General features: G+C 42.6%; 1 long non-coding RNA gene across 1 annotated transcript in view; it reads right to left on the bottom strand.

Annotated features, from left to right (window-relative positions):
• Positions 1–12,865: 12,865 nt before the first annotated feature.
• LOC140556899 (uncharacterized) overlaps positions 12,866–16,137 on the bottom strand; it is a 158,499-nt gene continuing 155,227 nt past the window's right edge. The window contains exon 3 of the long non-coding RNA XR_011979778.1: positions 12,866–12,880. This is a non-coding gene — a long non-coding RNA (uncharacterized lncRNA). The remainder of the gene's footprint in view (positions 12,881–16,137) is intronic.

Genomic DNA, 16,137 nt, shown 5'->3' with positions numbered 1-16,137 from the left:
CATCATGTAAATCACTTACCTTCCAACTATGCAGTTCACTAACCTGACAGTGTGACTGGGAAGGGTCAGTCAGTCCTGGCCTGGCACCTGCTTGATGTTACCGGAGAGAACGATGGACCCCAGATGGCTCAGGTGAAGCTCATCTCTGTGTTAGAGGACCGGACGCAGCCGAAAGCTCTCCCAGTTCTCTACGAAGTCAGTGCAGACAGACCTGTCCCGCAGCCAGCAGTGGAGCAAGAAGACCTGGGGAAACATCTCGCTCACTCGTCGCTAAGTGGTCAGGGGGTAGGAGACGATGATTCTGGTGTCTGGCTTTTTCCAAACAGTGTCCAGAAGTGTACGGCAGTGCTTCTTCAGGGCCACGCTGCATCAGGAGGAGAATAGTGGAGAACGATGGTGCCAAAGTCACCTGGTGATGTCCAGGACACGATCACCTGGAAAACAGGAGACCGTGGCATTACTCTTTAGGGTCGATACTTTTTTACAGAAGAATCTCCAACAGTGAGAACACCGACCTGAGGAGTTGCCGCACCGATAGTGCTGCAGTTAAAACGGTTGTGTTGGAGGAGTCACAGGCCGCTTCCAGCCTCGTCTTCCGTGGGTGGAGTTTGGACTGCCTCTACAACAGCAGCTGGATCAGTCGGTCAGACTTGACGACCTCCCTGCAGAGCATCTGGAGAGCTTGTTCCTCCGCGGTCGGCAAAAGCAGGACAGATTGACCTAGCTGGACCTATAGATTCAGTAAGGGGGGGGGGGTGAAGTTCAGAAAGGTTCCAGGTCTATATCGTAGTGCTACTAAATGACTTAATTCAAAGAGAGATGTGTATACACTCAACAGGCAGGAGAAACAAAGCTAATAATTACCACTCAGAGCTTCTAGCAAGACACCAGCTTTAACACGCCTCTGACCGTTTCCACAGCTTAAACTATGGGGTTTTAGCGCCCCCACAAGGACGAAAAGAGGAATAGCAACAGCCTCTGAGCAGTAGTTCAATAAACACCAGAACGTTGACCAAGAACACAAATTTAGCAAATATCCACAGAATTACACCATCCATACTAACCTAAAACAGCTCAGAACAGTGAAACATGTGAAGAAATAATAGCAAACAATGAAGATTCAGTAATACGTAGATAAATACTGAAGCTACGTTGCTAAGGAGAAAGCTAGCATAGCAACAGAACTAAGCCATTCTGTCTCAGAGAAAGGAGACAGAGCTGAGAGTAAAGATTATAAAGGAGGGCCGGTCGCTCGACGCTGTGTCGAATCACGAGTCGAGCTTCTAAAGAAGAACCGAATCCAAACACGCGCTCAAACATACCGGAGATCACGTGATCGCCGGAAGTGACGCTTCGTTACGCAATCACGTTTCAAGGCGCGTCAGTTCCCCGGTCCCGCTGCAGACCCGAGCGCAACGAGCTAGCATTGTGAATCTAGCAACACTTGACCAGAATAGCGAACGAAATCCTGTCAAAATAAAAGTCCCTCCTAAACCTGAATAAAAATATTTTTAGACTCTTGAAATTGAACATGATAAACTAGTTTAAGAAAGTGTTTACAACCATTTAACAGCTTATTAAAAGTAACTCAAATTAATAACTGTAAATAACAGATATAAAATATAATTTTTTTCTATACTTAGTGTTGCTGGGATTTTTTTCTTTCTCTGGCACTTTATTAATATAATCTTAATCAGGAAACATACACTTTTAATAAAAGTGGCATTATGAAGGAAAATATACAGCTCTAGACACTAGCACCATGTTTATCACGTAACGACAAAGTTAAGCAAAGCAAATAAAAAGAAAAACATAAGTATTCAGACCCTTTACTTGGTACTTAGTTGAAGCACATTTGGCAGTGATTACAGCCTCCAGTCTTCTTGGGTATGATGCCACAAGGTTTGCTCACCTGGATTCGGGGATTTTCTGCCTTTCTTCTCTGCAGATCCTCTCTGTAAGGTTGGATGGGGACGTCAGAGGACAGCCTTTTTTAGGTCTCTCCAGAGATTTCTGATAGGGTGTAAGGCAGGGCTCTGGTTGGCCACTCAGTAGTATTCACAGTAGTCTCTAAGCCATTCCTGTGTTGTCTTGAGTCATTGTCTTGTTGGAAGGTGAACCTTTGCCCTGTCTGAGGTCCTGTGTGCTCTGGATCAGGTTTCCATTAAAAATATATCTGAACTCCATTCAGCTTTCCCTCAACCCTGACCCAGTCTCCCTGTCCCAGACACTGAAATATACCCCCACCGCATGAAGCTCCACTGAAAGAATGGTGCTGGGCAGGTAACTAGCAGGACTTGGTTTTCACAAGGAAACTCCAGCACCTCTGCAGAGTCAGTACGCCTTCTCCTTTTGGCTGCTGGAGGGGGGACAGGAGGTACTCCTGCTGGTAGAGGGAACAGACTGGCTTACAGGGTCAGACTTTGCACAGGAGGGTGCATCATCTTCCCCTTTGTAGGCAACCTCTGTGCCGGAGCCTTTACTTGTTGAGGCCACATCAGCTGCTGGCGCTGGCAGTGGAGCACTTGTGATCCTCCTGAAGGTCTGCCTCCCAGGATGACACTCACCGCCCCAAACCAGCACCATGTGGCTGTTGTGGCCTCACCCTGCTCTGTGCCCATCCCTGTAGAGGGACTTCTTAGCCCCTAAAAGACGTAAATGTGATGGTACAATGTTGTCCCTATTAGCTGCTTGTACAGAAAAGATACCACATCATTCTGTGCTCACCCTTTGCCCAGCACCAGTGAGAAGTTGGGAATCTCTGAAAACACACTTTCTAAACACTGGATTTCTGGTTAGGATAATGTACCATAGACACCCAGCGCAAGCCCTTATACCTACAGTCATCATCATTATGTGGAACATGACATGCACCATATATATATATATTTATTTATTTATTTATTTTTTATTTATATATTTTTTTAAGGTATTTGCTCAAGAGAAACCTTATTCTCCAGACCTAAGACTCTGTGAATTGTCCTGCAAACAAGGCACCCTGAGTCCGACGTGAATAAAGATGCAGGTTATTTTTAGATTCACTCAACAAGTCAGCTGTACAAGACTGTATAGATGTAATTTACCCGTAGATGAAGGTTTCATGTGCAAATATGAAATTATTTAAGTGGTAAAACATAATTTTATGAAATGTAATAAAACTAATTTCACCACATTAGTTCTCTGCCACGACACCCTCACTACAACATTAAACACTGTTTCAGATACAGGTCTGAGATACAAGTGAGAAACTGAAACTGTGTTGGTCTGAAAAGCATCAATGAGACACGATCACTTACAGATGAATATTTCTAGCTGAAGTAATGATGTACTATATAAAGACTAAACAGATTTTAAGAATCACACAAGATTCAGTTATTCCAATAAAATCTGACCAACTCCCACACAGTCCTCTCTGACCTCAGCCTTATGAGGGGTTCAGTGTCAAGTAAAATATATAATAACAATAATAATAATAATAATAAACAACAACAACTTGTTAGAAATAGGGTCATTAATAAAGTGTAACTGAACAGACAGTACTTGCGGTCGTTAACTGAATAAAGATCATTTAAGCTCAGTTTCAGTATATAAGCCTCTACATACTCAGCGCAGACAGACCTGTCCCGCACCCAGCAGTGGAGCACGAAGAGCTGAGCAAACGGCTCACTCACTCGTCGAGAATAGTGGAGAACAATGGTGCCAAAGCCACCTGGCGACGTCCAGTACACAGGCATCTGGAAAACAGGAGATTATGGCATTACTTTTTAGGGTTGATATTTTTAAGGGTTTTACAGAAGAATCTCCAACAGTGAGAACAGAGCCCTGAGGAGTTGCCGCGCCAGTAGAGCTGGAATTGAGACTGTCGCATTGGAGGAGTCACAGCCTCCAGCCTCGACTTCCGTCGGTGGAGTTTGATCTGCCTCTAAAACAGCAGCTGGATCAGTCGGTCAGGCTTGACGACCTCCCTACAGAGCATCTGGAGAGCTTGTTCCTCTGCAGTCGCCAAAAGCAGTACTTGAACTAGTACAGACCTATAGATCCAGTAAGGGGGGGGGGGGTTAAAGAGGCTGAAGCATGGAGCACTGGGCATTAGAAATATGACAGCGTTATGGGTGAATGATGAATAAGTGAGGGAGATTTGAGGAGGGGCTGAAGAATAAAGACTCTGAAATAAACAGAATACATGCACAATATTAAATAAAAGTTAGGAAAGGTTCCAGGTCTATATCGTAGTGCTACTGAATGACTTCATTCAAAGAGAGATGTGTATACGCTCAACAGGCAGGAGAAACAACAGCAACAGCCTCTGAGCAGTAGTTCAATAAACACCAGGACGTTGACCAAGAACACAAATTTAGCACATATCCACAGAATTACACCATCCATATTAACCTAAAACAGCTTAGAAGAGTGAAACATGTGAAGAAATAACAGCAAATCATGAAGATTCAGTAATACATAGGTAAGAACTGAAGCTACATTGCTACGGAGAAAGCTAGCATAGCAACAGAACTAAGCCATCCGAAAACTAAATGAACAGCAGCTTACTTTGTCACAGACTCTAAATGAAAGGCACCCACAGCCACACAGCTTGAGCAGTTTCTAAAGTTCAGTCTTCCAGAGGAGCTACAGAGCTCGGTCACGCCGGCTCGTTTCTCCTGCACACTGCTGCAAGACCAAGCTGCTGCTTTACAGCGGAGGCTCCCGATTGACTGAGACCCAGCATTATATACTGACCAATGCGGCTGAAACTGCATGAATATTAAATGGTTACTGATTTAAGGAGCTTCTGGACAGATCCAGGGTTGGAGATCCACTCAGATGCAGGCTGGGAACGTCCTGAAAACTGAGTAATCCTCAGTAAATGTCTAAGGGTGAAACAGTTAAATCTACTGAGCGATGTTTGGCTGATTAATCTCCGACTATGTTGACAGAGAGAAAGCATAACCTTTAAACAGAACTTGGCTGAAAAATGATGTTAAATTACTTACCTGCTAACTATTCAGTTCATTAACGTCAGGAACTCGCTGCGTCGGGAGAATAGTAGAGAAGTGTTGTGTCAAAGGCATTACGCTGCAGAAGTGCCACGGGAAGCAGCCTGGCGAAGTTCAGGACACATCTGGAAGGCAGGAGACAGTGGTGTTACTCTTTAGGCTTGATTGGTTTAAGTGGTTTTCAGTGGAATCTCCATCAATGAGAACACTGCCCTGGACAAAGCTTATGGACACACAAGTGACTCAGGCAATGGAGGTGAAGCTGAGAAGCCGCGACCCATAAGCACCCATAAAAGATTGAAATTTAGCTTTGTACAACAATAAGAAGTCATCAGAAAATTTCCAGAAGATCACTAATTTGGATCTACAGCCAAAAAACCCTCACTGGTTCGTACAATGGCTAAAAATCTCAGAATTTCCATACAAGGGAAGAAACACTGCAAACAGGTCTAGCAGATAAACCTCGCCATCTAAGCTAACAGACATGGAGGGATGAAGAGATTCTCTATGCTTTGAAAACGAACATCTCCCAGATTCTCGGGTCAGAACTAAAGTCCACACTCGCTGAAGAGTTCAAAGGCATAAAAGCAAAACCGCAGGCCATCAAAGCAGAATATACAGATAATGAAGAGCTATAGCTAATGTAGGAACAGGTTATGAAGTAGGAGTATGAGTAAGCGCTGAGCAGAGAGATAATGAAGAGCTATAGCTAATGTAGGAACAGGTTATGAAGTATGAGTGTGAGTAGGTGCTGGACAAGTTAGGAGAAAAAAAAAGCTCTGCTGAGTAGAGGGACAGGCCTGATTCCGGAACATGGATGAATACTCCTTCAGGGCTTCACTGAAGTGGGCAGAGAAAAGTGGAGAATGATGGTACCGAAGTCAGCTGGCGATGTCCAGCACTCCTGAGGAAAAAAAAAAAAAAAAAAGATTGAGGCGTTACTCTTTGGTCCCGATACTTAAGGGTTTTACAGTAGAACCTCCAACAATGGAAACACTGCCCTGAGGAGTTGTCCTTGGTGAGGGAGCAGGTGATGTCGAAGAACTGATGACCTCTCGCCAGTTAGTTAAGGTGAAAACCGGCTGTGGTGGTGGTGAAGCTCTCTGCTTTTCCAGGCTACGGGCAGCTTCCAGCCCTGTCTTCCGTCGGTGAAGTCTGGACTGCCTCTACAACAGCAGCAGTCAAGCTTAACGACCTCCTTGCAGATCCGCCAAGTTCCTCCAGAGTGAACACAGACAGCAACACAAATGATGGTCAGTGAGACAGAGTACTGTACAGTAGCACAGGGAGCAGAGAGCACAAGGATCAGAACAACTGGCTCAGATCAGAAAACAGCTGATATTAAAGACTATATAGTAAGGAATGTCGCTCGACGGTCCGTATTAAATCACATCTCGAGCTTCTAAAGCAGAACCACAAAATAAAAACAAATATAAAATATAAATATAGAAAATGTGTAGGATTGGATTACTGTATTTAAATGTACACAGGTAGATCACTAATATTGCAGTTCCACTGGATTTAGAATGAAAGGTCAATGAATATAAACATCCCTTTTGTTATGACAGACAGATGCAGATCCATATGGGCTTATATTCTCTCTTCTCTCCTGTACATAAGACATACTCCTGAATTGATTCTTTTTTTTTTTAAGACAAAAAGCTTTTTCCTTTAGTGAGTGGTGGTGGATTAGACAGTGAGTATTAGACAATATTAATATCTTATCATCGGACTGCTGCAAAACAAGTCCATCATTTGATGAAGATATGTCAGGTGTCAAGTCTGAAACATCCACATCGTACACATCCTCATTTTTCTTACACTTCTGTTGTGCTCTTGTAGAAAACATCTGAAGCACTCCTGCATTTCCTGACCTAGCTGTTTCTAGCCACCTGATCTGCGAATGAACTCCCAGCTGACATTGCACCCCAATAGTTGCCGGATTATGGAACAATTGGACCAGCAGGATATACTGCTGCATTCACCGCTCTCAGAGGACTATTCACCAGTGAAGATTCACATGGAACAATGGCTTTGCTTTCTAAAAGGAAATGCATAATTTTGGATAACCCTTCTTCTGCTTCCTTGGACATGGGACACTGAGCAGGATGAGGCCTATCAGCTGTTTTGCTTGCACCACTTTACCCAGAGATGCCCCCTTTATTGACCTAATATCATTCATTCTGAGACTAATGTTTTGGAATTTCATCAACAAAAACTGGTAAGTCATTAGTCTTAGTCTTGTCATTCTCACTTGACAGCTCAGATCTTGACCGTGTGAAGTATCAATTATTTGTACCCTCAATGTATTTATACTGGGCAATAAATAAATAAATAAATAAATAATTAAATAAATAAAATCTTTGCTTTTCCAATATTTAGCATCAAGTCTATATCTTCCCCCTGCCCCACTTTCCTGCCTAGGGAATTATGTGATTCACCTGTTCTCTAAACAACTGTCTTTGTCCTTAATCCAAGACTACACGTGCGGCTGCAAACTGATCGTCATAGTACACATAAGATACTGATAGTTTCAGCTGGTATCTTTTGTACCCACGATATGTTCATACATAGTCAAAATCATCTACAGACAAATAAAACGATGTACAAATGGAGGATTTCAACCTTTGACAGAGCTCCATGTGACGCATCAGGTTCTCTGCTCAATCAGAGGAAGAATATTCTACTGGGTCTATTAGAAGTGGACATATCCCTATCCTAGGACTAGCAGCAGAAACACCTGAATCTGTACATTATAGTTTTAGACTGAAAGCTCCCAATAAGTCATGTCCTAGTAAATTCACAGGGCAATGTGTGGAGACTATAAACCGTTTTGCTGATCCCGCCTACGGCTTCTGCTGTGTTGCCACTTTCCTGATCTGCACAAAACTGACTGATTTCCCACAATTAAAACAAGCACATTCTCTCCTACCCTCAATCTCGCCTGCTCCAGAGTCCCCTGCCTCAGTCCAGCAGTACATTAACTGAGCTTGTAACAATGTCTCCTGAAGCCGCATCTCCCTCTCCACCAAGTTCTTCTCTGCATGTTTCTCATGAGCCACCAAATCAGAGTAATCCTCGTCCTTCTGAAAAATGCAAGTTTGTTTTGCCTGAATGTCTGTTGAGGGACAATGCAGCTAGAGACAGATAAACCAGTTTGTTTTACATCCCTCTGTGTCCGTCTCTGCAGCCAGATCCCCAGCAAAGAGAGATAAATATATATAAAAATATCTTTGTATTTGTAAAGTATAAAGGTGTATACTATCTACAATTATTATTATTAGCGATTTATTATGCATCAATTTTACGTGTATAGTCAGAACTCTCCCTTGTCTTAGGGAGTCCTGAAAGATAATTTATTTCCAAATCCTTGCTTTAAAATCTTTGAATTTTCAAAAAGTAAATTCAGATCCCTTTACAATATTTTCTAGGTTGAACAGTACTGAGAATTAAATATCCTAAAATCTTGTCTTAGAAACTAAAAATTTTTATAAATTAGAATCCCTGAAGAATTCTCTGGTTTAAACAACCCTGAGAATCAAAATATTCAAAATCTTAGACTCTTCCAATTTAAAACAAATCTGGATCCCAAGAAATTCTCAGTTCAGACAACTGTGAGACTGAAATGATCTTAAGGCAATGCTTTGGACATCATCGTCCTTTGAGTCCGGATCGCTGCAAAAAGTCAATGGTCTAAAACAAATTTAAAAATGAAAATATCAAAAGGGATCTGGATTAAAGTAACCTGAAGGTCTAAGAATATGGCGTCCCACCTCCTCCTGTTCATTCTAAATTCGTAAGGCAAACAGTCTAATTCATTTACTTAGACACCTCGGGTACAGAGTCTCGGAGTCAGTAGAGCGCCTGAATTGACTCAGAATCACTCATTGGGATGACGGCGGCCGCCTCTGTAGGTTTCTGATCCTGTCTCTGAAAACTCTGGACCCAGGAAAATTGGGATCTCTGTGGAACCTCAAACTGTGGTAGTGGGATTTGCTTCTCTGGCATTGTTTCAAAGTAACAAAAGCCACCATCTGTCTGTTCCTGAAAACAACGGATACATAGAATATTGAAACACCTGAAAAGATTCCCCCACAATATTGCAGCATCGACGTATCGAACCCACAACGCTGTCATCGATAGCCCGGAGCTCTAACCGCTGAGCCACCACTGCCCCCTACAGACACCAGGGCTGTTCCTGCACGTTACACGTGTTGCTCTGTTCAAAACTACCCAGACCAGAATCTTTGCAGCCAAGATTTTCAGGGACTGTTTCACATATGAATAGCTAGACAGTTTGGAAGAGCCTTTTCACTAAATTAATTATCTAAATACAGCCTGATGATGAACAACACTCCACAACAGCAATATTCAGACTTCTTAAGAGCTTCATCTGGGTAAATCTTGTTCAAAAGGTGCTGGCTAAGACTGCTTAGATTACTTAAAGGAAAGAGAAAAACCCTCCTACCTAAAACTGGGTGCAGTGGTGAATTTATACTACTTGGCAAACCTGTCTTGACTTAAATAGACAATATGGAGTCTGAGGATTAATTGGCTGGTTAGCTCCCAGTTTAAAATCTATTTCACTATTTAAAATTCTGCAGTCATTTACATTTACTCTCTTACCCTTTGTGCTTCTTGGGACACTTGTATGTGCTTTTAGAACTTCATATTCAGAAATTACCTGTATTTTTAGAGTTAGAGACTTTAAGTTCATTGTAAAATCGGTTCATACAGGGCCCCTTGGAAGCTGAGTCTTTTTGCGTTTATAATCCCCCCCAATGTAATAAACAGACCTACACCCTTGATTTAGTTTCACAGAGATCTAGTGAACTAAGGTGGTTCACTTCAGGCAAGTCTGGACATGTACTGGCTGAAGCAGGTTGGAGGTTTGGAGTCTGACTGTTCGAGGTTGTGGGCAGGTGTCTTTATACAGATAATGAGGTCAAACAGGTGCCATTAATACAGGTAACGAGTGGAGGACAGAAGAGCTTCTTAAAGAAGTCTGCAGGTCTGTGAGAGACAGAAATCTTGCTTGTTTGTGGGTGACCAAATACTTATTTTCCACCAGAATTTACAAATAAATTCTTTAAATATTCTACAATGTGTTTCCTGGCTTTTCCCCCCTCATTTTCTCTCTCATAGTTGAAGTCTACCTATGATAAAAAAATACAGACCTCTTATCTTTCTCAGGGGGAGAACTTCACAATAAGCACAATCAGTGGCTGACTAAATACTTTTTTGCCCCACTGTATATTTAACAGCCCAAATTTAACAGTAGAACTGCTTGTACTCGCAAAGATGGAAGAATTCATATAAATTCTAATAAGATTTTTAAAGCAGATTTTCCAAAGTTACAATTACAAACCATGACCGTCTCGATACTGCAGGATGTGCCTGAAATACTATTAGTGACACTGATCTATTACTTTTTAATACAAGCAACAATAATACAAGTGACAATACAAGTGACAATAAATGGGTGGAATCAAGTAAATTATGTAAATCACTAAATCACCAACTACACAGTTCACTAACCTGACAGTGTGACTGGGAAGGGTCAGTCAGTCCTGGCCTGGCACCTTCTTGAAGTTACCGGAGAGAACGACGGACCCCAAACGGCTCAGCTGAAGCTCATCTCTGTGTTAGAGGACCGGAAGCAGCCGAAAGCTCTCCTTGTTCTCTACGGTCAGCACAGATGGACCTGTCCCACAGCCAGCAGTGGAGTGAGAAGAGCTGGGGAAACATCTCGCTCGTCGGTAAGTGGGCAGGGGGCCGAGGACTATGATCCTGGTGTCTGGCTTTTTCTGAACAGTGTGCAGAAGCATACGGCAGTGCTTCTTCAGGGCCATGCTGCATCAGGAGGACAACAGTGTAGAACGAAGGTGCCAAAGCCACCTGGTGACATACAGGACACGGGCAGCTGGAAAACAGAAGACCGTGGCATTACTCTTTAGGGTTGATACTTTTTTACAGAAGAATCTCCAACAGTGAGAACACCGCCCCGAGGAGTCGTCCTCGGTGCCGGAGCAGGTGAAGAGCTTAGCATTTAGCAGAGGCGAAAAATGGTTGTGGTGGTGGAGGAGCCCTCTGCTTCTCCCAGCTACGCTGACACTTCTAGACCCTCCAGGTGTGGGAGTGGAGAGGACGACCCTTTGTGTCTGCTGCGCTGGTAGAGCATTGGAGGAGTCATGGGCAGCCTCCAGTCTTGTCTTCTGTCGGTGGAGTTTGGACTGCATCAACAACAGCAGCTGGATCTGCCATACAAGCTTAACGACCTCCTGTAGAGCTCGTTCCTCTGTGGTCGTCTCAGAGTAAAAACAGATGATAGTCAGTGAGAGAGTACTGTACAGTAACAGGGAGCAGAGAGAACAAAGATTACAACAAGAAGACAAGGCCACAAATACGGTACCAAGTTCACTATTAAAGAGTACAATAGGCTTTACCTGAATGTGGTCAATAATCACAGTGGTGATGGTTACAATATGTTACAATATTCAAACAGCATGAAATCCTTGTTCACTGTAATTATGATGTTTCACATTATGCAGCAGAGAGCACGAAAATCAAGGGTAAGATTGATGAACTGAACTGTGAAGTCTGCAGACAAGAGTAGAAACAGAACCTGATGCTCGAGCAAAAGCAGTACTTGAACTAGTACATACTGACCTAGCTGCTCCTATAGATCCAGTGTGGCAAAAGGGGTTGTAGAGACACTCTGGTGTTTACTGAGGATTACTCGGGTGCAGTCTGTGAGCTTCCTGAAAATGAAGGGTGAAAGTGTAGAAGCTACAGAGTGATGCTGGACTGACGTTTCTCCAAATGGAACAATAAATGTATTTGTTCAGATAATGGTACAGAGTTCACAGCAAGGGATTTTCAGTAATTGATCAGTAAGAAAGGCATAAGACCTTGATCACAACATCTAAAAACAGCAGAGAAAAATTGGAGAAGCCTATTGGATATGGAAAGGTGAATGCTAGTAGAGATCAAATTACCTAAAGAATTCTGGACATCTGTTGTAATAACCACTGCAGTCAGTCGCAACAAGGACTTAAATATTTAATATAAATATTAAAATGATAAACTCCTTCCAACAACGATGTTAAAACCAATTTTCTGACATTACAATTACAAACTATGTGGGGGACAGACAGTTTCGATATGGTGGCACAGGAACAGGTTATGAAGTAGGAGTGTGAGTAGGTGCTGGACAGAGAGATAATGAAGAGCTATAGCTAATGTAGGAACAGGTTATGAAGTATGAGTGTGAGTAGGTGCTAGACAGAGAGATAATGAAGAACTATAGCTAATGTAGGAACATGTCATGAAGTATGAGTGTGAGTAGGTGCTGGACAGAGGGGGTCTGGGGGGTTGAAGACTATGATCCTGGTGTCTGGCTTTTTCTGAACAGTGTACAGAAGTGTACGGCAGTGCTTCTTCAGGGCCAAGCTGCATCAGGAGGAGAATAATGGAGTCCGATGGTGACAAAGCCACCTGGCAATGTCCGGGACACGGGCACCTGCAAAACAGGAGACCGCAGCATTACTGTTCAGGGTTTTTACAGAAGAATCTCCAAGAGTGAGAACACCGCCCTGAGGACTCGTCCTCTGTGCCGTAGCAGGTGAAGAGCTGAGGTCCTCGAACCAGCTGGCAGAGGTGAAAAACGGCTGTAGTGGTGGAACAGTCCTCGGCTTTTCCCAGCCACGCTGACACTTCCAGGCCCTCTCAGGTGCGGGAGAGGAGACGCTGACCCTCTGTGTCCCCCGCGGTCACATTGGAGGTGACGGCAGCCCCCAGCCTTGTCTTCCGTCAGTGGAGTTTGGACTGCCTCTACAACAGCAGCTGGATCTGCCGTAATAGCTTGACGATCTCCTGAAGAGCTCCTGAGTAAAAACACAGAAGACAAAACAAATAAAAAGACATAGCCACAAAAATAGTACCAAGTCCCCCATTAAGTACCAAGACACAGAAACTGAACCAAAAAAGGCCAACTCCAGACAGGCAGCTCAGGACATGAGGAGAGAGAGAAAAAGATGAAGATTAGAACAAGCTTTACGTTTAGTGACCTGTAGACCTGTAGCAGAAATAGTTAGAGACACAACCACAATAATAGTAATAAACAGCCTGTAATCAGAGCAGGACAGAACAGTGGTGAACTGTAATCAGAGCAGGACAGAACACAGAACTGGAGAGTTCTCTGAAAGCTGGTGTAAAGAGAGAAGTTTTTACTCCAGATTTAAAGACTGAGAGTGTGTCTGATTCCTGTAGATTAACAGGGAGGTTGTTTCAAAGTAAGGGGCTTTATAAAAGAACGCTCTTCCTCCTGCACTGGTTTTTCTAATACGTTGGACCGATAATAGGCCAGCATCTTGTGAGCGGAGTGTACGTGGAGGGTTGTAAGGTGTAAGAAGTTCCTCCAGATAAAGTGGGGTCAGACCATTAAGAACTGGACTAATATGATCAGATTTCCTAGCTCTAGTTCGTACCCTGGCAGCAGCATTCTGAACAAGCTGGATCTTATGAAGCGATTTACCTGGACTTCCAGCCTACAGTGTACTGCAGTCCAGCCTTGAGGTTCTGAATGCGTGCACCAGCTTCTCAGCTTCCCCCTGGAATAGTATGCTGCGGAGTTTAGCAAATGTTGCGTAAATGAAAGAAAGCCGTTTTAAAAATACTGCATACAGTGGTGTGAAAAAGTTTGGGCACCCCTTTTAATTTTGACGATTTTCCTTTATAAAATTAATGGTTATTCAGATCATCAATTTCAGTTGAATACATCAAAGTAGATGAACAGTGATATTTGAGAAGAGAAATGAAGTTTATAGGATTTACAGAAAGTGTGCAATAATTATTTAAACAAAATTAGGCAGGTGCATAAATGTGGGCACCCTTGTTTTATTGATTTGAATACCTTTAGCACTAACTATTAAAACACTAAATTTGTTTTCTAAGCTCATTGACCCTTGACCTACATAAACAGGTGAATCCAATTATGAGGAGGTGGTTAAGGTGGCCAAATCTCCTCTTTGCATCTCCTCTGAAGAGTGGAAACATGGGAGCCTTAAAACAACTCACAAATGACCTGAAAACAAAGACTGTTCAACATAATGGTTTAGGGGAAAGATATAAAAACCTCAGATTTCAGCTGTCAGTTTCCACTGTGAGGAACATCATCAAACCTTTTCATACCACTGTAAGATACTTTTACACCCACAATGTCTTGATACATACTGTCAACACCGTCTGCAGACAAATAAAACAATGTAAAAATGGAGGATTTTCCCAATCAACCTTTGACAGAGCTCCATGTAACATGTGATCTTTCAGATCCCAAGAATATCCTACTGGGTCTATTAGAAGTGGAAATAACCCTATACTAGGACTAGCAGCAGAAACACCCGAATCTGTACATTGTAGGTTTAGACTGAAAGTCCCCAATAAGTCACTTTCTAGTAAATTCAGAGGGCAATGTATGGAGACTATAAAACCTGTTTTTTGTGTTTTACTGTTCTATTACCCAATTTCACCCAATTTAAAATAACTTCATTGACAATGGCTGCTTTAGGGGCTAGAGATGGTATATTTAACAGCCCAAATTTAACAGTAGAACTGGTTGTACTTGGAAAGATAGAAGAATTTATATAAATTCTAATAAGATTTTTAAAGCAGATTTTCCGACGTTACAATTACAAACCATGACCGACTCAACACTGCAGGATTTGAGTGAAATGCTCAGAGTGTCACTGATCTATTACTTTTTAATAGAAGCAGAAATGTGACAGAATAAATGGGTGGAAACATGTAAATCACTTACCTGCCAATTATGCAGTTCATTAACCTGACAGTGTGACTGGGAACCCACTTTTCAAGGAGAGATAGGAAAGCACCTCAGGACTGGGTGCCAGATACTGAAGATCAGATACTGACCTAATTCATTTTTAATACAAGCAGAGAAATTACAGAATAAATGGTTATTAAAATAGAAAAACTATGTAAAATTACTTACCTGCCAACTATTCAGTTCACTAACATCAGGAACTCGCTGCATCAGGAGGAGAACAGTAGAGAATGATTGTGAAAACAGGAGACAGTGGTGTTACTCTTTGGGCTCGATACTTTAAGTGGTTTTCAGTAGAATCTCCATCAATGAGAACACTGCCCTGAGGGGTTGTCCTTCAGGGATGAAGCAGGTAAAGGCTGCTGAGTAGAGGGACAGGCCTGATACTAAGACGCAGGAACTGAACCAAAAAAGGGCAACTCCAGACAGGCAGCTCAGGACATGAGGGGAGAGAGAAAAAGACGAAGATTATTTAAACAAAATTAGGCAGGTGCATAAATGTGGGCACCCTTGTCGTTTTATTGATTTGAATACCTTTAGCACTAATTATTAAAACACTAAATTTGTTTTGTAAGCTCATTGACCCACATAAACAGGTGAATCCAATTATGAGAAGGAGGTTAAAGTGGCCAGTTGCAAGTTTTTCCTCCTCTTCTTCTCTGAAGAGTGGAAACTTGGGAGCCTCAAAACAAAGATCGTTCAACATCATGGTTTAGGGGAAGGATACAAAAAGCTCTCTCAGATTTCAGCTGTCAGTTTCCACTGTGAGGAACATGGTGAGGAAACGGAAGACCACAGGCACAGTTCTAGTCACGGGCCGAAGTGGCAGGCCAAGAAAAGGCGAAGGATGGTGAGAACAGTCATGGTCAACCCACAGACCAGCTCCAAAGACCTACATCATCATCTTGCTTCAGATGGAGTCACTGTGCATCGTTCAACTATTCAGCGCAATGACCCGAAACACTGCTCAAAATCTACTAAGGCACTCATCCAGAGAAACAAGGACATTCTGAAACGGCCATCTCAGTCCCCAGACCTGAATATTACAGAAAATCTGGGGTGTGATTTAAAGCAGGCTGTCCTTGCTCAGAAACCATGAAACCTGATTGAACTAGATATTGAGATACTGAGATATTTTGTAAAGAACGTCCAAAATACCTTCAACCAGACTCCAGACGCTCATTGGAAGCAATAGGAAGTGTTTGGAGGCTGTTATTTCTGCAAAAGGAGAATCTACTAAATATTGCAATCTCGCAAAACAGTCCAATTTCCCACAATTAAAACAAGCACATTCTCTCCTAC

Source organism: Salminus brasiliensis, chromosome 6, assembly GCF_030463535.1.
Source record: "Salminus brasiliensis chromosome 6, fSalBra1.hap2, whole genome shotgun sequence".
NCBI classification, from domain to species: domain Eukaryota; kingdom Metazoa; phylum Chordata; class Actinopteri; order Characiformes; family Bryconidae; genus Salminus; species Salminus brasiliensis.
This window is presented reverse-complemented; position numbering and strand designations above follow the sequence as displayed.